Genomic DNA, 24,616 nt, shown 5'->3' on the forward strand with positions numbered 1-24,616 from the left:
AAACTGAACAGACACAACACTCAACACATCCAATGAGGTGAGAATAGTGCAAACACCAAGTGTTTCCAAACCGAAAAGTGCGACAAAGAAATTGTGCAGTATGAGGAGTGATTTAAAACTGATTAAAGGTGTCAACCAGAAAACAAACTTTATTAGACTTTACTTGGCACCTCTACCAGGATTAAAAAATAAGAGAACAGAGGATGGGAAAATGCCTTCAGGAGATAATTAGGAACCTCAAAGCTTCCCTCCTACCACTGCCAGAGTCAACATGTTTCGACCGCTCCTGATACGCCTGTATGGTCACTCCGGTCTTCGTCAGGACCGTCGCATTCGGTTTCTCTCAGGGTTCCCCCGTAATCCAGAGGAAAGTTATTACCCCAACAGGGAGGTATGTCCAATTAATCCATACCAATCCTGTGTGATATAAGGAGAGTGTCCCCTTAAGTGCGGGCGAACAATCACTGTGGCAAAGAAAGAAGAACAGAAAGGGCGGATAAGGACCCTTGTGTATACCCACCCATTCAAACTTTCAATATTGTACTTTGTTATGGGCCACTAAGCGGTGTGTCTAGTGTTGTTTAGAAAGCCCCAAATGCATTGTCGTGCATAGGCTACTTTCACAAGAACATTAAGGGTCCCTATGTAGTCTAAAGTGTATAAGGCATGCATACCTTCTACTAGACCATTTCTCTGCCTTTGTGCAGACAACAGTACCGAGTACCTAGTAACACTGTGAACAGTTCAAAAGCCATTTTAAATCAACAGTATCTAAAACTGTTACAATTCCCCCACTGTAGGTGTAACAAACAGACGTTTCACTTACCGAGTTTATGTATTAAATATACTCGTACTGGCGTCCGGTGTACAGGACGCCAGAGAACACAATCTGAAAGTAAATATTGAGGGAAAAGTAAGGTGAAAGGTATAAACCCCTCGTGTATATCCGAACACTCTAGTGTTCTAGTCCGCTCTGATAGTCCTCGTTATTGAGTGGAAAAACCGCCTATGCCAGAAGCGATCCCCCCTCGCAATCGTGCGCTCAGATTGCCCACGTCAACAAGTGAAAAACCGCTTATGCCAGAAGCGTTCACCCCTTCGTAATAGCAAGGTCCCCACAATACCGTTCCGAAGGCTTGTCCTGGCTGATTCTAGCACGACCCATGGCACCGCGTAGATGGAGTACGCCATGGTGCACCCGGCTTCTTGATGTTGTGAGAGGCACTCGCGTCCCACGTGACCCCATCTGAGGACGTCATCGCGTCTCCCGCGTGTATCCCTAGGACTATGGGAAGTGTAGTTTGAAGCACCCATATCACACCATTAGCAGGGTTCGAGACTGCTTTGAAACCTATAACGTTCTTAATGATGTGGCGTGATTATTTAAAATAATTCAGTGTTATTCAATGATATTCCCAAATCAAGTAAATTCAATAAAGGGGAAGAAATGTTTAGGAAACTACAAAATCGCTGTTGGAAAATTAGAAGGAGTCAAACATGTGACCGGGAGAATAACTAATGTTAGAGGTTGAAATCCCCTATGGCAGTTTCCCTTCGTTAATAATTGTTGTGTGCACGGATAGTTAGGCGCACCTTATGTCCCATATTCCTCTCTGAGACGAAAGAGTAAAGAAGGGAAACGTTCGTGATAGATCAAGAATTCCCCCTCAGTGAAGTCCCATGCCTCAGATCTTCTACGCATGGGTAAGCCTATATTGGAGTACCAACAAGGGAAAATGCACACAGTAAAAAAGCCAATCCCCCACCATATAGGTAGGATAAGACATCCGTCTCTCCTTCATTCACGGCTCAACATCGGTCTCAAAGCAGATGCTGGAATCAGTTATATTGAGTGCTTAAATGTATTCTAAGAGACCTATGTGGGTTTTGTATGGTATCTAGGCCCATATAGTTCTAAGGCCAAACCCTGATGCTGGAACTGGCTAATTAGTATGTCGGGGCATCAGTAGCTTCATCACTGAATACGGAGCTATTGCCTACTCAGCGCCTGCCAGGGGATGCCATCATTCAGTCCTACCAGGTGGCTCTTCAGTCGGAATACCCATCTTTGCTCCCTCCGGAGCAATAGATTCTGATCGTCTGCTTGATATCTCCCTAATTGATTTTTTTCTATAACAGTCCACTCCAGGGGCCTTATTTATGAAGGCCTTGCGCCACCGGTGCGTCACTTTTTCCCATTTTAAAAGTGACGCAAAAGTGGCGCAAGACCTTCATAAATAAGGCCCCAGATCATCTATACCATGTCCTTTTTCCTGGAAGTGGGCTGTGAGTCGGGTTTTGGTCTTCCCGCATCTGATGGTGCTGCGATGTTCAGTGATTCTCACACGTACCTTCCTACTTGTCATCCCCACATACATTAAATGACAAGGGCATGTGATCAAGTATATAACCCCCTGGGAATTACAGTTGGTATGAGTTCGCTGTTCCCAGGGGGTGCGAAGGCCTAGATCAATGGTTTTGGAATCATGTGTGAGATGGCAAACGCTACATGAACCACACCTCGTGTGGCCAATCAATTTCGGTAGACCTGGTAGTGTGTTGGTCTCCCTCACTCCCCCCAGATCCCTGGGTCTGGTGTGTACCAGTAAATCTTTTAGATTTTGGCTCCATCTGAATGAAAAAAGAGGTGGTGGAATGTTCATTCCCCCGGTGTTCAGGATTTTCCAGTTATGCATCACCAAGCGTTTAATATGGTGTGAGGCCGTATTGAAGGTTGACACGAAAACTGGTTTATTCATTTCTGGTTTCACAGTTTTCACAAGTAATGCCTCTCGGTTCATATTGAGGGCCCTTTTCTTGGCCTTTTTGATTATTCTTGGTGGGTACCCTCTTTGTTGGAGTTTATTTGTCAGTACCTCTGATTCAGCTTGGAAATCTTCTGTTTCTGAACAATTTCTCCGGATCCGGAAGAATTGTCCCACGGGTAAATTCTCCCGCAGGGAGCGGGGGTGGAAGCTCCCAAATTCCAGTAAGGAATTCTTGTCTGTAGATTTGTGTCTGTACACCGGACACCAGTACGAGTATATTTAATACCTAAACTCAGTAAGTGAAACGTCTGTTTGTTACACCTACAGTGGGGGAATTGTAACAGTTTTAGATACTGTTGATTTAGAATGGCTTTTGAACTGTTCACAGTGTTACTAGGTACTCGGTACTGTTGTCTGCACAAAGGCAGAGAAATGGTCTAGTAGAAGGTATGCATGCCTTATACACTTTAGACTACATAGGGACCCTTAATGTTCTTGTGAAAGTAGCCTATGCACGACAATGCATTTGGGGCTTTCTAAACAACACTAGACACACCGCTTAGTGGCCCATAACAAAGTACAATATTGAAAGTTTGAATGGGTGGGTATACACAAGGGTCCTTATCCGCCCTTTCTGTTCTTCTTTCTTTGCCACAGTGATTGTTCTCCCGCACCTAAGGGGACACTCTCCTTACATCACACAGGATTGGTATGGATTAATTGGACCTACCTCCCTATTGGGGTAATAACTTTCCTCCGGATTACGGGGGAACCCTGAGAGAAACCGAATGCGACGGTCCTGACGAAGACCGGAGTGAACATACAGGCGCATCAAGAGCGGTCAAAACATGTTGACTCTGGCAGTGGTAGGAGGGAAGCCTTGAGGTTCCTAATTATCTCCTGAAGGCATTTTCCCATCCTCTGTTCTCTTATTTTTTAATCCTGGTAGAGGTGCCAAGTAAAGTCTAATAAAGTTTGTTTTCTGGTTGACACCTTTAATCAGTTTTAAATCACTCCTCATACTGCACAATTTCTTTGTCGCACTTTTAGGTTTGGAAACACTTGGTGTTTGCACTATTCTCACCTCATTGGATGTGTTGAGTGTTGTGTCTGTTCAGTTTTGTTTGACTATATGTTGTGTTAAGAGAAATTTATTATTTTTTCCCCCTCCCTTATGCTCCGTCCTGTGTGGGGTACACCAGGGCGTATTTTAAGCAGGCCCAATGATGAAGCATGTCACATACCTCGGTATGTGAGTGAGGGCAGTTTTTTCAAATAGAGTGATTTGCCCTATTGGGGCTGGCTCTATCTTTCACCGTATTAGTATATATGGTGTTATTATTTACTCTTCCCACCCCTTTTGTGTGTACACTATTGGCCATTGGGTCCCAGAAAGGAAGCAGCCCCTTAATAAAGTCACCTCCCTCCTGTCCTGCTTGTCCTTCTGATCAATAACTCCCCTGCCATGTCTTTTCCTGAAATGACCTGAAGGAGCAGTATACGTTGGGGGAAGAAGAAAAGCCACATAACAAGTTCCTGAGAAATAAGTAGGAAGCCATGCATAGGCTCTGTCATGACAGATACAATATGTGCCTTGTGATGGCACTAGTGGTGAGGGAATCTGAGGTGTATAAACATAAGTATGAGAACAGACACTATTTTCCTGTTGATTTTTAACATTCTGGCCATTAATTTGTAAACAGAAATTACCTCAATGAGGTACAGTCCAAATTGGCGGAGAGCTCCTTCGCTTAGCCTTTTCTGTGAGGCTAGTAACATATTGTGTTATATTCCATCCGTCATATGCTCTTTTCTCATCTATGGGAATCTTACTAATCTGAGCAATTTTAGCCATAGTCACTATTCCCATAATCAAGGAACTGTGACTGAAATCTGCTCCACCACCATATGGACTACCAGGAGGATACCGTTGCTGATTCTGATAAATGTTAGAAAACATAGCCAAATAAGCCCAGGCGGAACCTTCATAGGAGAATGGAAAGACTAAATATGGCATACCTCCTCTGTATTATGAGGCATGAGCCCACAAACCCAACAATCAGTAGTATTCATTACCAGTTGGTGCTGATGCAATAACTGAATAAACTAATTATTGAAATATTCGGTTCGCATAATCTGTTTGTGTTCTGAAAGTGTATAAAACCGATGTGGGGAGGCAGTAGTAGAAAAAGATAAAGAGACAGATGTTGGAACAGGTGCTTGCTGCTTAATATAAACAACCCAACTTACAAGGCTAATGAAATACATAAACACATTAAAGTACATCAAATTATACCACATGGACTAACCATTAGTCCTTTGCATTTTCTTTTTAACTTTACATTTTTATCATTATTTCCCACTTTAGTATCCATTACACTAAAGCGTTGCGCACGGTAATCTTCCTAGATCATTTAGTCTGTGGTTGTTAGCCGTCCTATGACACTGCAAGTCCTGCAGACCTATGTCACTACTCAGGTCACAGCTTAAGACTCCTACCGTGACCCTGCAACTTGATGGATAGTGGAAAAAAACATTAATGTCTTTCAGAAAAAAATGTAATCAGAAAAATCGGAAAAAGAAAAGTTCGATTGTCTTTGATCACTCTTGGCCGTAAATTATATCTAGTCTTATTAGGGATCGTCTGGTCCTTAAACAAAGCTATTGGATTTGCTGTGTTCAAACGCAAATGTAGTGGCACGGCTTCTTGTAACACGTCGTCGTCTTCTTTCTCAGAGTTCGTTTGTTCCAGGCGTGCACTGCTGAACGGTACAAATCTAGGTACCTTTTCCCTTTCGTTATCACCTATGCCCTCACAAATCCATTGATCAAAGGGTAAAGGCAAAGATACCCTTTTACAATGCACGCGGTGAACCCAGTTCTTTTTCCCATCGACTTTCACTGCCGTATGTGTCGTTAATAAGACTTGCTGCGTCGGACCCCAACGAGGTTCCAGATTCTTTTTCCGCTGAAAGTTTCTCACGCAGACCCAGTCGCCAGGTTGGATGGAATGACCTGGATCTGCGGAGGCCTCCGGCAAAGCGTTTTGAACCTGTTGATAAAGAACACGTAATTTAGTGGTAAGGTCATGCAAATAGTCAATCAGCATTGGGTATGGAATATCAGAATACTTCTTAGGTCGAGGGACTCCCCAGACATTTGCTGGGCGCCAAAAAACGACCTCATACGGACTCAGACCTAAACGGGAATGCACAGTAGTTCTCGTAGACAAAAGTGCTAATGGTAGGGTGTCAGGCCAAGCGAGACCTGTGCTTGCCTGAATCTTTGTCAATTTAAGCTTGAGAGTGCCATTATAACACTCTACCAATCCTGCTGACTGAGGGTGGTTTGCCGCATGGAATTTCTGTTTAATACCGAGACCTGTACACACTTTCTGCATAATTTGGCCTACAAATTCACTCCCATTGTCAGACCAGACAATGCGCGGCAAACCAAATCTCGGGAAAAACTCCTTCAAAAGGAGTTTGGCAGTAGACAAAGCAGTATTGTCCTTTAGGGGGTAGGCCTCTATCCATCTGGAAAAGGCACAGACCACCACCAGAACATACTTAAGGTTATTACAACGATCCATGTGAATATAATCAATTTGTAATACCTCAAAAGGATACGTAGGGGGAGCAAAATGAGCAGCTGGAGTTGGGGTTCCCTTTCCTGGAATATGCATTAAACAAACAATGCAATGCTTCACCAAGTTTTCTGCACATTTAGGAATTTCTTCATTCTGCCACACTGAAGCCAAAATCTTACATATGCCTTTTGCACTGATGTTGGCTGGGCCATGCGCCATAGTAACTAGAGGTAGTACATAGGCATCTGGTAACAGCCATCGTTGATGTTCTGACAATTCCGTCCAATACCCAATCGTGTCCAACATTCCCGTACTTTCTCTCCACTTACTCAGTTCTTTCTCCGTAGCCTCTTCTTGAATCATTCTCACACTTTCTATTGTGTCCTCACACATTCCTCCTTCTCTGACCCACCTTGCCGGGCCTGTAACACACATACGACTTGTAACATCTCTCGCTGCCTCCTTTGCTACTTCATCTGCAAAAGCATTCCCACGACCCACATCATTGGTAATACTTTTATGAGCACTACACTTGATTATTGCTATTTGTGTAGGCAAAGCAAGTGATTCGAGAAGGTCAGTCACCGACTGACCATGCTGTATTTTAGTCCCATGGGAAGTAAAGAATCCTCTTTCCTTCCACAAGCGACCAAAACTATGAGCCACACCGAAAGCATATTGGCTATCAGTGTAGACGTTCACTCTCTTTCCTTTTGCCAACACACATGCTCTCGTCAAAGCAATTAATTCAGCTGCTTGGGCTGAATTCTGTGCATTGCGCGCTGTCTCTACCACCGTATGTAAAGTAGTAACAGCGTAAGCTGCAGTCGTCTCACCATTTGGAAGCTTGAAGCAAGATCCATCTACCCATAGGATTCCATCCGGATCCACAAGTGGTGTGTCTTTTAGATCTATTCTGCCTTTCGTTCCTCCTCTGTTCGGAGAAAACAATCATGCTGTTCTTGAATGCCTTTCTCATCTGGGATAGGCAACAATGTTGCTGGGTTCAAAGTGTTACACTGCTTGATGTGTATATGGCTAGCCAAGAGCGTCAGCTCATATCAAGCTCATATCCAGCTCATATCCATATCGTTCTGTTCAAGAGAGTATCTACTGCATGTGGTACCATAACAACAAGAGTGTTGTCCAATACCAATCCAGCAGATTGACGAATGGAAATCGCTGCCGCTGCTGTAGCTCTGAGACAACTAGGCAATGCCTTGGCTACTGGATCCAACGTAGCCGAAAAATAGGCACATGGCCGTTTTTTGTCTCCAAATTGTTGCGTTAAAACTGACAACGCACAACCTTCTTTTTCATGAACGTAGAGTGTGAAAGGCTTACTGTAATCTGAAGTACCTAACACAGGAGCAGAACACAAAGCAGTACCTAAATCAGAAAAACTCTTTTGGCATTCGTCAGTCCAGGGGAGAGGTTGTGGCGTATCTTTCAATGTAAGTGCCAACAAACATTTAGCTAACAAAGAAAAATTCGGAATCCATTGTCTACAATAACCGCAGCTGATCTGTTGTCTCACAGGAAAAGTATAGCCATGTGTCGGCCGGTCTTTCCTGGGCGGTATAAAGGTAAATGCCGTTGTCCCGGCTGTGGGTGGCACCCAAATATCTTTTCGGTGCCCGAGGCATCTCGCCCTATCCCCGTTGCCAACTATAAGTGCCTGTTACTTAATACCCGCTCCTTGTGCAGACATGCTCTGGACATCTTTGAGCTGTTAACGACGGAAAAACCCTTATGTTTAATGCTCACTGAAACTTGGTTAGGTGAGTCCTCTAATCTGGATATTGCTACAGCTATCCCGCCGGACTATGTACTTTATAGACAGGATAGATCTATAGGTAGGGGTGGAGGGGTCGCAATAGTGGTTCAAAGATCTGCCACTTGTGTGGTCATACCGTCGACGTCCATTTCAGGTTGTGAGTCCCTTGTTTTTTCCATTGTTTTGTCCCCCCATCAATCTTTCTCAGGGTTCTTGATATATAGACCTCCTGGCCTGCAGGTTCCCTTTTTGATGAGTTACAGACAGTAATTACAACACTTTGCCTGAAGACAGAACATTGCATAGTGCTAGGGGATTTTAATATACATATGGACGCTGAGAAGGACGGCGATGCAATTAAAATCAATGACATCACCGCCCCTCTGGGTCTTACTCCCTATCTGTCGGGTTCGACCCATGATAAGGGCCACACTCTTGATCAAGTGTTTTCCACCATTCCTCTTGTCATGGCCTGTCCCGTCCCTGTTCTTTGGTCGGACCATTTTTTGATCTGTTTTCAAATTCAGGGAACGAGCAAATCACCTTGTGTAAACTCTAATCATCTTAGGCACCCCAGTCGGCCATACCACCGGGTCACTCCTGAAAGTTTGGCTCAGGCCTGCCTGGAACATCCCTGCAATTTATCAGGTGACTTAGATAGCGACCTAGACAGACTACAGAAGTGGCTGGTTGAGCGGCTAGATTAACTTGCTCCACTTTCCACGTCCCGCTCTTCTACTAAGCGGAGCTCGGCGCCATGGTTTTCAGAGTCTTTGGCTCTATCCCGGCGCAACTGTAAGGTAGCCGAGAGGCTTTGGCGTAAGCAATATGATGCAGAAGCCAAGGCCGCCTACAAGGCCTCTATTAAGATATATCATGCTGACATTCTGGCTGCAAAAAAGAGCTATTTTTCCGCCAGAGTTGATTCTGCGTCCAACTCTTGTAGGGAAATTTTTACTATTGTCAGGGAGTTTGTCTCCCCCAAGGCTAGTGCAGTTCTTCATGAGTTTTCTGAGCCATGGGTCATCTCGCTGGAAAACTTCTTTACAACAAAAATTAAACAGATCCAAGACTCCTTTCTCTCCTCTGGCCTTAGCGCAGTTTCCAACTCTAGTAACCCATCAATTTTATCAATCGAGTCCAGTCCTGTTCTCTCTGAGTTTCCAGCTATGTCTGTTTACACCTCTCTTGACCTCCTTCTTAAGATCAAGTCAGGCTCTCCTTTGGACCCTTGTCCTGCTACCCTTTTGGCCAGTACCGCGAAGATTCTGAACCCTCTGATCAATCCAGTTCTCAATCTATCGTTGGCGAGTGGCATTGTCCCTCTGGCTTGGAAACAGGCAATGGTTGTTCCACTTCTTAAAAAACCTGGCCTTGATCCTGAGAATCATGCAAACTATAGGCCAATTTCTCTTTTACCGGGTTTGGCAAAGATTGTGGAAAAGCATGTCCACTCTGTGCTCTCCACTTTTCTGGAAACTCATGGTTTGCTTCATCCCACCCAGTCAGGCTTTTGCTCCAATCTTAGTACCGAAACTGCTCTCCTGGAGGTAAATGAAGCCATCAAGGAAGTACTTGACTCAGGTGGAAGAGCTATGCTGGTGATGTTAGATCTGTCGGCGGCCTTTGACACCGTCCCTCATGAGGGTCTCCTCAACAGACTTTATGAGATCGGTCTGAGAGGGACGGTGTTGAGCTGGCTTACATCTTATCTAGCGGGTCGTCGACAGGTGGTCTGGGCCCCCCGTACTCTGCCGAAGTGCCGCCTTTGGAGGTCAGAGTTCCTCAAGGGTCGGTGCTTAGCCCGACCCTTTTTAACATCTTTATGACTCCCTTGGCTGTGCTGGCGGAGTCTTTTGGGGCCCAGATCATATCATACGCTGATGACACCCAGCTTCTCTTCACCTGTAGAAAGGGTGCCGAGTTTGACGGAGAGGGCATCCGCGGGTGTCTTGGGGCTGTTTTCGACTGGTTTCAGCGAAACAGCCTCAAGTGCAACCCTGACAAATCGGAGGTGCTTTTCTTCAGGTGTCAGGCTGACCCGCCATGGCAGGATTGGTGGCCTGTGAACATGTTCCCTCCCTCATCTTCCTCCACGGTTGCTAAGAACCTTGGGGTCAAAATTGATAATAGTCTATCACTGAAGTCCCAGATCATAGGCTTAACTGGTACCTGTTTTGGTCTTCTTAAAATGCTACGCAAGTTTCTCCCTTTGCTCCCTCTGGTCCATAGGAAGACGACGGTTCAGGCCTTAATCTGTTCCAGGCTCGATTACTCAAATGTATTATATTTGGGTCTTCCGGACTACCTATTGCAAAAACTACAAGTGGTCCAAAACTCGGCGGCGAGGGCCATTTTTGGCCTTCCCCACCATGCTAGAGCCTCGGATCTGTTACTCTCCCTTCACTGGCTTCCTGTCAGAAAGTGGATTGTTTTTAAGGCACTTACATTGGCGCACAAGGCACTCCATGCTGTAGGTGCTAAGTACATCCAGAAACGTCTTACCTTTTACAAGCCGACAAGATCCCTCAGATCAGAATCCCTTGGTCTGGCAACCGTCCCTACTATTAGGAAAGCTAGGGTAGGGGGATGCTCTTTCAAACATCTCGCTCCCAAGTTGTGGAACACCCTCCCCCTGGCACTCCGTTGTACTTCGAACCTGCTGGCCTTTAGAAAAGGTTTGAAAACTTGGCTCTATAGTCAATGATAGGTCTGCTTCCTTTTCATTTTTCCCTTTCTGTTTCAGCTATGGGTCAGAAAGCGCCGGGACACTCCTTGGAGTAGCCGAGCGCTATATAAGACACCCTAACATTAACAATAACATAAGAGGTAATGCCCAAAAAGGCACGCACCTGTTTTTGTGTGGTTGGCTCAGACATTTGTGTAATCGCTTGAATTCGTTCTCGGGTCAACCGTCTTCCCTCCTTCGACAAGAGATGACCTAAATAGGTAACCGCTTGTTGGCAATATTGCAACTTAGAAGGGGACACCTTATGATGCAGGTCAGACAAATGACGCAACAAAGAAACCGTCACATCCTAACAAACATCGTCCGAATCAGCAGCAACCAACAAATCGTCAACGTATTGAATCAAAAGTGGCACCTGGAGGTAGAATGAAAGCATCAAGCTGAGATTTCAAAGCCTGACTGTAAATGGAGGGACTTTCACAATAACCTTGGGGTGCACGCTTGAACCGAAAACTTCGGCCTCCAGAGGGAGAAGCAAAAAATATCTCTACTTTCCTCAGCAATAGGAATACTAAAGAAAGCATTCTTTAGATCGATAACAGAAAACTATGCAGCTGAGGCGGGTATCATAGTAAGCAAAGCAGTGATATCTGGGACTACAGGAAACTGGGGGACAACAATCTTGTTGACCTCCCGAAGATCAATCACAAAGTGATACACAAAAGGCTGAGAAGGATCGCTGCGTTTAAGAACAGGGAGAACAGGGCTGTTACAAACATTACCTCTCGTTTCTTCGACCACACCTTTCTGAACCAGATCATAGATAATAGCCATCAAAGCTTGTTCACCATCATTAGAAATCTTGTACTGTGGAATACGTGGCAACTTAACATCAGGCTTAATAGTAACCACATAAGGAGGAATCTGCAACAAACCAACATCATTCAGACCTGTAGCCCAAAGCGTAGCAGGAAGAGATTGCAACTCAGGCGGGAAGCTATCTTTCGATAGGTATGTAGGAGAAACCAATTTCTCACCCAAAGTAAGACGCACACGAGAGGGGAAACAATACAACGTTGCATGAAGACGTTTCAACAGATCCGAACCCAACAAATTTTCTCCGCAACCAGTCATAAAAATAAGTGGAGCTTCCAAATCGTAAGGACCAATCGAAAGAGGCAAAGGACAAGAAACTGGGTTAGCAACTGGGGTGCCAGAAAATCCTACAGAAACGTTCGTTAAGCCAGACAAAGGTGCCCCAGGGAGTTTTGAATGAATTATAGAACTTCTCATTGCACCAGTATCCAAAAGAAATGGCTCCGCGACACCCAAGGCAACTACCTCAACATAAGGCCCATTCTGATCCACTGGAACTGATACAAATCCCTTACTTTGTCCATGGCTGTCCTAACTAGAATGAAAATCCTGAACCTCACCTTCAACACAATATTCATCATTGTAATATTGTGCAGACTGAGTATTCTGCTGATCAAAATAATTCGAAGAATTCTGAGGGGGAAAGTAACGCTGTCCTTGAGGCATTGCACCTAGCCCTCTACCCCTAGGTGCTGATTGAAAACCACCACAGGCCCACCATTATGCTGTAATAAAACAGGACAGCTATTTTTAAAATGGCCTTCCTCTTTACAATAGGCACACTGATTAGGACCAAGCAAAGGTCGCGGAACAAAAGGTTCAGGTTTCTGTAGCAACCTCTGAGGCTGAGGAGGTTGCTGAAACTGACCAGAACGAGAGGGATAAGCCTGCTGAAGAAGAACCTTCATCTTTAAATCCTTAGTCTTCTTCCAGCCTTATCTTTCTCTTCTTTCTCCCTATTCTCATAATACTGAGCAGTGGCCAATATCTGTGCAGACGAAGAAACAGCCCAAGAACTTTCCGAATCTTTCAACTTATGTGACAATTCAGGAAGCAAATTAAATACAAATGTATCCACAAATAATCGCTGTCCACCCTCAGTACACGTATCCTGACCACTATGATGGATAAATGTCTCCTCAAACCAAGTAAAGAAATCAGAGACACTCTCATCCTTCTTTTGCTTACACGCAGCTAACTTATCCCAGTTAACGGGTAAAGCAGGCATCATTGTTTTCATTAAAGTAATGATCCTACCAGGCAACTGTGCAATCAAATCATCTGGCTTAGCACCACCCACTTGTGCTACATCTGAGGCAGATATATCAGCCCAACTACCACCTAAAGCTTGGTCAAGATCCTCTCTACGAATCCGAGCCCACAATGCTTGTGGAACTACATTCCCCATCAGCATATCAATATCAGCCAAGTTCATAATACATTCATCAACAGTCTGGGACAGCTCTTTATAATAACCAGCAGGATTTTTATGAGGGTCCGGCAAAGACTACTTATGTGCTAAAACTTCAGCTCGTTTCCAAGGGACATGTACCCATATACGCTGGAAATGAGCAGGGACACCTGGAACATTGTTTGCCTGTGGAACCGCTTCTCTCCAGACTGGAGGAACTTGTCTCATAGGATAATTCTTCGTTCTCTGTCTAACTGCAGGATAAGGTTCAGAAATAGTCTCTGAAGAATATAAGGACCTAAAAGTAACAAGTGTCTTTATAGCACCCTCAACGTCAGGACCCACAATAAGTCCTTTATCAAACCTGTGCTGTATATCCAATAGACCCTGAGGAGTTATATCCAACTCCATATCCTCCCATCCTTTAACAAGTGTGTCACACATGACATTAAAAACATATCTCTGCGTAGGCGCATTCCACTGAAGAAAGGTACTCAATATATCGGGTACACTATATAGTGGACCATTCATCATCCATTTATGAGCGAGAGAGTCAAATACAGCTCATTCCTCAGAATCTGGAATTTGACTACAGGATTGCCTTCGGGAAAAAGCAGGAGTCCTATTAAACGGCCCGAAGAGTGGGGAGAAAAGACCAGAGACAGTATCAACTAACCGATTACGAATCGGAGAAGAAGTAGGGAGTAAATCTGTAGACGCAGTATTAAGCAAAAGAAGAGAAGAACTAGCCGCCACAAGAGAAACAGAAGGCGAAGGAGACTGAGGTACAGAAGTTGGTGGCAAAGGAGGTGCAGGTGGCAATACGGGAAGAGGTAATTGTGTAGGAGCCGGAGCTCCTGGCTGAAAGACAGGTTGCTGCACAGGTGGTAATAATAGAGGTACATTAGCACCTGGCGCATAAGGCAGATTGATACTTAAGTTTAGTTACTTTGTATGAGTTTTTAATATTTTAGTGGTATGCGTGATGCCCCCTCAGTTACGTCACATGCTGCTGGTACCCCAGTCTTTATTAGAACCTTTTCTAGTTTGTTCAATGAGTGGTGGTAATAGGCCTAGCACTAGCAGACCATCCGCATCAATCAATCAACCCCAAATTTGGTGTATACAAAAAATGTAGTCATGTGTCCTCCATTTGACCATATGCATTGTTGAGGACTAAAAGAAGTGGAAATGCATACTTAATGTACAATTGGCATGCTTGGAATAGGTGGGCTAGGTTGGGTGGTACATCATACTTATGCTTAGTTAGTATTCTGGAATCAGAATGGAAGACTGGATTAGTGTTGATAAATAGGTAGTCAATCCACGAATACCCCGATACTATTTGTTGACCAGATGAGATAGGTCAATTTAGTTAGTTATTGCAATTGTTGTTTACATAAGTGTTTTTTTGGCCGTTCTTTAAAAATATTTTATTTGTTTCACACCCTCCATCAATGTTTGTCTCTTTCTTATATCTTTCCTGTTCAGCACCCAGGGGCAGGCAGACACAGACAGGGAGTGGGCCTCAGTCTGCGGGAGAACCCCCAGAACACCAGGACGACACCAACGAGGGCTCCTCTGCTGGCCCTAGTAAGTCTTCCTGTTTTTATTAATAATTCTTATTCCATAACTTTTACCGCACCATATTTTTCCCGAACTATTGTTTCAGTTTCCTAATGCTATTTTTTACCAACAATTATCCTTCGATATGTACTGTTTCGAAAAGCTTTTTATCCCTGCCTCTGCTATGATGACTCTCTGTACTACTACTACTATTAGTCTGTCTATACTGTAGTAGCTAATCTTGCCCAGTTGGCCACTCTTTATTTAAAAGTTTACAAATAAAACTCAGATTAATCAGTAGCTCTAGCCATTGAGTCTAGTCTTTTGGGTCGTCCTATTGTACTACTTCTCTAGTCTTATTGATCTTGAGTCTTTGTTAATCTTGAGGCCTTGACAATTCACACCAACAAATGCCCAAGTAGATTTATTACTTTTTTGATATGATTGGACATACTACTACTGTTGTAGGGATTTTGCACATACAGACCTTTGCAAAAGAAAATAGGATGATGGTGATGGTAGGTTGGACCTTCCTCACACAGCTCAATCAGAAGTTCAGAACCCACCACAATCCCCTGCCCGACTAGTTATAGTAGTCTCTTGTCATAACTATTAGCTCTCCGACAAGTAGACAACCCAGAACATAACACACCCAACCTCTAAGTCGTTGAAGCAATGCACATGCTTCCTTTAATTTGCTCACTCGTGTAAGTCCACACCAAACACCACCAACTCTATGTAAGTTCAAAATGTTTATTGACAAGCTCTGTACCTTAACATAAACATTGTTACACTTACTTACAGTTGTTAATTACATCATTATAACTGAACAGTGGTGAAAGCACCACCATCCCCTACGTAGGAATTTAGTTTATATAAATGTATAACTGAAGATCTCTGAGTGAAGGGACCCCTCACCTTAGAAGAACCTTGTACTGGTAGTTGTGCATCATAAGCTCTGCAAAGCTCTGGTTCGTAGAACGGAATCTTCCGTCTGTAATGCGAAAAATGAAATGGTGCGCGTTAGTATATTGCAAGCATTTCACAGCCGTGCCAAAATGGTAGCATTTATTTATAAGCAATATGGACTAACAGTACACCAGAACTTCATAAAAAAGTGTCTTGTTAATGTTTTCGTTGACCAATTGTACGCAGCCTTTAGACAATAGCAGTGTGAGGTCATGTGGGCTCAAAAGTGTCTTATACAACAAGCTGCAAGGTAACTTCACATGTGCAAAAATAAAAGACACAAAGGTAAAATGGTGCATGGCTCGGGTTAACTAAGCAAAGGCTAGAATGACTTTAGGGACCATATATAACTACTAGTGTCTACTCGGTTACTACCTGATTTGTACTAGTGATGTATGTATACCAACCCCTCGGCCAACTCCAACGACATCACCCCCTCTCAAGCCCTCTGCGACTCCCTGGCTTTATTCTTCCACAACAAAATTGCAGACATCCACAACAGCTTCGACAACCAACCCGGAGACCAACCCACCAAACCATATGCTGATCATTCTCCCCCCTTGAACACCCTCAACGACTGGAACCCAATCTCCACTGAGGACACCATCCGCCTGATGAACTCCATCCACTCAGGATCCCCCTCAGACCCATGCCCGCACCACATCTTCAACAAAGCAAACTCCGTCATAGCACCGCACCTCCGAGACGTCATCAACTGCTCCTTCAACTCCGCCACCTTCCCGGAAAGCTGGAAACACGCTGAACTCACCGCCCTTCTGAAAAAACCCACAGCGGACCCCACCGAACTCAAAAATTACCGCCCCATATCGCTCCTTCCTTTCCCAGCCAAAGTCATCGAGAAAGCTGTCAACAACCAACTCGCAGCTTTCCTCGAAGCCAACAAATCCCTCGACTCCTCACAATCTGGCTTCCGAGCAAAACACAGCACTGAGACCGCCCTCATCGCAGCAACAGACGACATTCGAACTCTACTGGACAATGGAGACACAGTCGCCCTCATCCTCCTCGACCTCTCTGCAGCCTTCGACACAGTCTGCCACAGCACCCTCTTACAACGCCTCAGAAACATCGGAATACAAGGAAAAGCACTTGAATGGATCACCTCGTTCCTCACCGGAAGAACCCAGAGAGTCCGCCTTCCACCACTCAAGTCCGAGGCCACTGAAGTCATCTGTGGCGTACCACAAGGATCCTCACTCAGTCCCACCCTCTTCAACGTATACATGAGCCCCCTTGCGGCCATCGCTTGCCAACACAATCTCAACATCATCTCCTACGCGGATGACACTCAACTGATCCTTTCTCTCACCAATGACCCCAGCACCGCCAAAACCAACCTACACGAAGGAATGAAAGAAGTTGCCGAATGGATGAAACACAGCCGTCTGAAACTGAACTCAGATAAAACAGAAGTCCTCATCTTAGGTACATCCCCCTCTGCATGGGACGACTCTTGGTGGCCGGAAGCCCTTGGAAAAGCACCCATCCCGACAGACCACGCACGGAACCTAGGCGTTATCCTGGATTCTTCACTTTCAATGAACAGACAAGTCAGCGCCGTATCCTCATCCTTCTTCAACATTCTTCGCATGCTCAAAAAAACATTTTGCTGGATCCCCACCGAAACCAGAAAAACAGTCACCCATGCTCTGGTCACGAGTCGAATGGACTACGGAAACACCCTCTACGCCGGTACTACCGCTAAACTCCAGAAGAAACTCCAACGTATCCAAAACGCCTCAGCCAGGATCATATTAGACATCCCGCGTAACGAACACATCTCTGGCCACCTGAAAGACCTCCACTGGCTACCCGTCAATAAGAGGATCACTTTCCGACTGCTAACCCACGCACACAAATCACTCTACGACATCGGACCAGAATGCCTCAACTCACGACTGTCCTTCTACACCCCCTCCCGCCAACTACGTTCTTCCAGCCAAGCCCTCGCCACTGTACCCCGCATCAACAAGACCACCATGGGAGGAAGATCCTTCTCATACCTGGCAGCCAAAACATGGAACTCACTCCCCACTTACCTTCGCCTTACCCAGAACCACCTAGCATTCAGAAAGCAACTTAAAACGTGGATATTTGACAAGTAATCCTCCTCCCCTCCCTAAGCGCCTTGAGACCCTCTGGGTATGTAGCGCGCTATATAAATTCTTTGACTTTGACTTTATATACTATTAATAAATCATTTTTCAATCTTGCTACTGACCAATAGGTGGAGGTGTATATGACCCCTAAATAATGTGTAATGTTTTCTAGGCGCACTTCCCATGACCACCATTGTCGGGGCCAGCCAAGGCGACACGAAGGGTGAGGATGCAGCAGTTGCTGAGGATACTAATGGAGCGGTGCGGGGAGTGCTAGCTGGCGGGCGGCGGTGAGTTAGATTCATAATCCTTAACTATTGACATTACACTCACTACAAGGGTGTACTGTATGTATACTGTACTGTTGAGACTTAGGCCCCATTAGGATGGTGGGCAGATTGCCCCCGCCGGGCCAGCAGTAGTTACCGCCGCGCCAACCCCGCAGGGGCAAACCTCCCACCATCCCTGTAGAAAAGACCCCGCCATATTACAATGGCTGGGGGGTCGACGGCAGATAGAAACTGTCTACCGATTTTCCGCACAGTTGACATGTCGACCGGGCGGAAAGGTTTTAATATGGTGGCGGTGTCTGAACACACCATCAGCCATATAATCTGCATTTTGGAATGCCTTTCAGTGGCGGCATTCCCACCACGGAAAGGTATGTGGAGTATGCTTTGGGTGCCCTTTGTGGGCCCCCATTGAGGGTGCCTACCTATGCTATGGTACCCCCTGCCTTTCAATGCACAACATGGCAGGCTCCACGCAGGTCCTGTCACGTTGTGCTTGGAAAAGCACATCATGTATTTTTAGCAATGCGGCGGGCAGTGTTTAAAATTGTTAAAAATACGGGATGCGCCCACCACTGTGGCGGGCTCATCCTAATTGTCCCCATGGGACCCTCGCCCTTATGGCAGGTGGTCCCTTTTTAGCGTGAGGATGGCAGGCGCACTTTGTCCGCCTGCCATCCGATGTCCTAAGTAAGTAAGAGTTGTTGTGAATTTTTGAAAAGTGAAGAAGATAACCTTTAATTGGCATAAGGGCAGGAGTATTGAGTAACGAATGGCCTCATCTATCTGTGATTTCAACTCCACTTTGAAAATTTTATGGAGAAGACTAAAAGTCAGATCAGATCACCTGGTGTTCAACTAAAAAGTGAAAGACAGGTGGAAGGCAGGACGGGCGAGATTTTTTAAATGTTATGTACTGTGTTTTATAGTGCTAACAACCATGCCACTATGTGTATAATTAATGTGTCTTACTGTTTTCCTAAGAGTATATTTTACAATTGTCTTGTTATCTTTCTGATATACAGGTCCTCTTTCCAAGGTTCATTGGAAGGAGTTGACCGCAAGGCATGGCGCCGAAAACTGTAGGCAATACAGTGTGAATACCGGCGGCTGTTGGTCTTGGCAGAGGAAGAGGAGGAGACTGTTGCTGCACTTGAAGCTTCCTCCAGTTCCCCGGGCCCCAGCCACCGCCCTCCAGCGGTACGGCGCCCCCGTCTGGTGACCGCCCGCCGCCCTAACCGCAACACCATATCTGGTGCCCCCCTCCACTGTTGCTCCTGCTGCCGCACTCTCAAGCGCTGTGTCAAACGTTTAGAGGAGCAAATGCGTGTCGTCCTCCAATCCCGTCGCCAGTCCCTGTCTTAGTTCTGCCCCTTTTTTAATTCTTGTTTGGGTGGATGGGAATTGGGCATTGGTGATTTTTGAACATTTGGACTTCTATTTCTTAAGGACATTGATTGGGGTTAGGGAGGAGGTGGGTCAGCTTTTGTGGGTTTCCGTTTTACATATTTTTTTTGTTAGGGTAAATTAAATCTATATTTATACTATACATGCAATGTTTTTAATGTTTTGTAGGTAGGGTTACTGTTTTACATCACACTGTTTCCTTGCTGGTGCTGTTCCGCCCATAGCCAGTGTTTAATCTAAATGATTGGCTGACTGTGTAAGACACAAACAGATAGATGCGACACCCCTCACTGATTGAGTTGTCCTACCAATACTTTGTCTCTCTCTTCTAGTCTATGCATTCTTTATCTGGACTCAAAGGGGTGTCTGAAATAATTGAAAACATGTCCATTATTAATTATGCCTCCCTCAAACTTGTCTTACCTTTGCTTGATGTTTAATGGCTGCATGGTGAAGATTGTTTCCTTTTTTTACCAAGGAAGGTGGTGGTGGTAGTATAGTAGTAGTAGTAGACACCGGCAGGGCAGCACCATTTGCAAAAAAAGAAAATGAGACAGTCAGTTCCCTTTGAGAGACTGTTTGAGGAGTAGTAGAATGAAGTACAGTACAGAACTTACCGAGCAACAATAATATGCTAAAATATTTTACAACAAAACATAATGATAATGGGGATGGGAATAGCCTACCAGACAGAGTTACAAACTATAGTTGTGTCGAGTCACTTGACCAGGCCTACAGCGTAACAGTAACTGTGTATGAGGAATGACAACAAATCAAATCAATGCCGGCAATTAATGCTGAGGTATATGTTCCTTTCTTAAATAAAAATCATCTCTAAAATATACCGCTCATGAGTGGGCAAGCAGAATAAGATCATCGCTCTGCCTTGAAATTGAAGTACTGTTGCTTTCGCCACATTCGCCCCAGCAAGCGTGTGATTAATTATTGGTGTACCTTTAATTTAGTCACACCTCAATAAGTCACACAGCCCAGGGGAAGAGGGTTAGGGTTTGTTGAATGGATAGGAAGGGGGTTTGAGGAAAGGTTTGACAGTGAGAAAAAAGTATGGATGGGCAAATAAACGACAATCTTTGAAGACTACCATATCCAATATGTTAAGGGAGAAAAAGGAAATGCATGCATGATGATGATTGATAAGCAGACCTAGATTACATACACTTCTTGTTCTGTTTTTCTGGGCTTAATACTTTTACAGATAGCAAATAGATTTTTTAAATATTGGCAGGGATGAATCATAAACAGAGCAAACCTAATGATAATAACAAAAACAAGAAACACCCTGTTGTAAAGATTGTAGACAAAAATGAATCAAAATATTTAAAAGAAGGTAAAAGTTGATATTGTTACTGTGTTATCCTGGTCAAAAAAGTGGACTGGATTTGCATCTCGGCAATCCGACCTCTTGGTCCTTTCGTCCATCAATCTTGGCTGTCACCACTCGCCTCTGCCCGCCTGGAAAAAAATGTAGATTGATTGGTAAGGTAAGTGTGCGTTGTAATGTTTTCCCAAGTATAGGGCAAGGCCCGGCCTGTTTTTATAATGGAAACACAAAGGGGATATTGAGAAGCAAAGTTTAAACAAATGCACAAGTTATGGTTTTTTGCAACACAAGAACACTTTCCAAGGTGACATGTATGCATCATTTCTACTGTAGTCGGTTTCTGTTTCCAGCATTGACCTTCAACAACAATAGGACAGAGCAGGTCCACAGTGACAGGCCTGACGGCACGTTGCATAGCACATCCTCTGTTTAGAGTAATTTTTTTTAAAGAGTTGGACAAAGGCAAAGCACATATCCATTCCAAACATAGCATTTTACAATTTAAGGTAGTTAATGAAAAGCACCGCAGTCATCCCACCGCTACACTCGATTCCACTTCTACACAGACATTTGGGTCTGCTGTGGTTGTTGTCGACGTGTTTACCTTTAGGCTTTTATGCCACGCATGAATCGTCCTCCTGGCTTGTTTATTCCATCAATCATTTCCGATACTGGGACTGACTGACTGTGAAGATCGGCCTGCAGTAGAAGTAAAATGTTGTTATTACACAACAAGAGTAGAACTATTATTGACTTGAGTCACTCTTTAGTGTGTACAGTAAGACTACTAGTACACTTTGACTTCATTTTGTGCACAACAAACAAACAACAAAAACACAAACACCAATCGCTCAGAGTCAGGCGTCCAATGCATGCCATTCATTTTTTCATTACCTATTCCTTCTCATCTTAGGTTAACGGGACGTTTTTCGCCATCATCATCATGGACGGTGATGTTGTCATACTCAGTGCGCAGATTGGGGCCCCTTCCTGTATTCAATCAAAAGCAATGAATCAAGCTGCAGTAGAAGTACACATTTCTTATTTGCAAGAAGGGGAAAATTCACCTTGAGTTACCTTTAGTCTGTACTGTAGGAAGATGATTAGTGCACAATGACATAACTTAATGCACAACAAACAACAACAAAATCACTCAGTCTGCGACTCTGCGTCCAATGCGTGGCATCAATCATTACCTGTTACATCTAATTTTCATGGGCAGTCTCTCTCGGCTCTGAAAGGAGGATAGCTATAGTAGTCATCAAGTTCCACTTCTTTTGGCGGGACTAGGACAGTTTTCATTTTTTCTTCTATTTTCCATCATCCAATCATCATGAGGGCAATGGATTTAGGCGGGATATTCAGTATGATAGAGCGGAGGAGCTGGATTAGGAGGACTGTACTGTCAAATGCAGACACCTGAAAGTTGTATATTGAAATAAGAAGAGCAGAAGACTTTGGTAATGGAATGGATTTGTTGTGATTCATAAGTTTGTAATTGGAACGACAGACACATAAAACAAAGGGAAAAAAGGGAGATAGACAGTAAGTGCAAGCCTAATTATCAGGGAAGTATAGCTTGACCTCAAACTCTGGGGGTTCAGCCAGTAGTAGGTAATCATCATGTGACACACTACCTCTGCTGTCCTCGACATCTTCTTCCCTTGCTTCATGTATTGTGTAATTTGGCGGTTGAAGTGCTGATTCATTTTGATCATTGTTAACCTCTCCACGTTTTTTGGCGAGAGACTGGTCACTGTTACAATGGAACCAGCAACACTGAAAACACGTTCGGAAGAGACACTTGCGACAGAGCAAGCCAGATAGCTTATCGCCAGCCTGCTGAGCACTGGCCATTCAGACCTTTTCCTATACCAATACTGCAATGGGGTTTGATCAATGTACACCTCTGTTGGGTCATCCAGATAGGCCTAGACCATCCGCTCAATGTTCAGGGGTGCTGCTGCTAACCTTTTGGGCTTACCTATTAATGCCTAACTGTAAACACCAATTGTCTACCGATTCTACTTGGCCTAATGATCCAGTTAGTGTTGCTGTTGTCGATGGTGATGGTGAGTATTGTTGTGATGATCCAAACGCACTGCCCTCAGCCTCCAAAGTTGACTTGATGCTGCATGCTAGTTTGGTATAAGCATGGGCGCAAAATCCGTTACGCTCGCGGATTTTGCGGATTTTCGGTAAATTCGCAATCCGCGAGATCCGCGAATTTCCCGCAAAATCCGCAAATTCGCACGCAGCTGATTTTTTTTCTTGGTGATACAATTTTGCTGCGTGCGGTGTAAGTTTGCAATTGCGAACTGGTACAAAACCCTCGCAAACTGGCAGAAATCCTTGCTAACTGGCAGAAATCCTTGCGAACACAAAAAAAGCATTCAGCAGGTTCAAAAGTTCAAACTCATCATTAGTAACCATTCCCCGTAGTGCTTCCTGACAAGGGCCCCTCCAGAGTTCAGTTGCTAGTTGCAACAATTATATGACCCTGCTCTGACCCTCACAGCAGGCTCATAGAATAGCTACAAATAGGCCACAAAGGTCCTGGAAAAAAAAATTGCACTGCAACAGAAAGCAAATTACAGATAAGGAAGCAGGTGCCAGACTGGAATTTTAAAACAGTGACACATTAATAAATCAACCCCAAATTAATTCATGTCAGTTGAAGCAGGCAGGTGTGCTTGCTTTTCCCCCCCATAATCTACAGTGATGATGAACCAGAGGGTGGCATTGATGTACCAGAGGATGGCATGGGTGAAACAGAGGGTGGCAGGGGTGAAACAGAGGGTTCTGGGAACCTGTGTTGATGAACCAGACGTAGAAACAACAAAATCTTGACCGTTGCGAACCGACATGTAAGTTCGCAATTGCGAACTGGTACAAAACCCTCGCGAACTGGCAGAAATCGTTGCGAACTGGCAGAATTCCTTGCGAACACAAAAAAAGCATTCAGCAGGTTCAAAAGTGCAAACTAATCATTAGTAACCATTCCCTGTAGTGCTTCCTGACATGGGCCCCTCCAGAGTTCAGTTGCTAGTTGCAACAATTATATGACCCTGCTCTGACCCTCACAGCAGGCTCATAGAATAGCTACAAATAGGCCACAAAGGTCCTGGAAAAAAAAATTGCACTGCAACAGAAAGCAAATTACAGATAACGAAGCAGGTGCCAGACTGGAATTTTAAAACAGAGACACATTAATAAATCAACCCCAAATTATTTCATGTCAGTTGAAGCAGGCAGGTGTGCTTGCTTTTTCCTCCCATAATCTACAGTGATGATGAACAAGAGGGTGGCATTGATGTACCAGAGGATGGCATGGGTGAAACAGAGGGTGGCAGGGGTGAAACAGAGGGTTCTGGGAACCTGCGATGATGAACCAGACATAGAAACAACATAATCGAGACCGTTGCGACCCGACATGTAAGTTCGCAATTGCGAACTGGTACAAAACCCAGGCGAACTGGCAGAAATCCTTGCGAACACAAAAAAAAATCTGCAAATTCGCGAGAATTCGCGGATTTTGCGGATTGCGAGTTCGCAAATTCGCAAAATTCACGAACGCCAGATTCGCAAAATTCGCCCATGCTTAGTTTGGTCTGCCCTGTTCCCATGATGCACTGGGCCAGGGACAGACTAATTTGCATATAGCCAGGTTCTGAGCTGGGATGGTGCAGTGAGCTAAATAACGGTGATGGATCAAGCCCTGATCTTTGGACTGGGTAAGAGTGGTCGCTTAATTCAGACACTCTGTTCATCACCACCCCCTTTTCTGAATCGTTTTTGGCCACTATAGGTGT

This window comes from Lissotriton vulgaris, chromosome 11 (genome assembly GCF_964263255.1).
Source record: "Lissotriton vulgaris chromosome 11, aLisVul1.2, whole genome shotgun sequence".
In the NCBI taxonomy this organism is placed as follows: Eukaryota; Metazoa; Chordata; class Amphibia; order Caudata; family Salamandridae; genus Lissotriton; species Lissotriton vulgaris.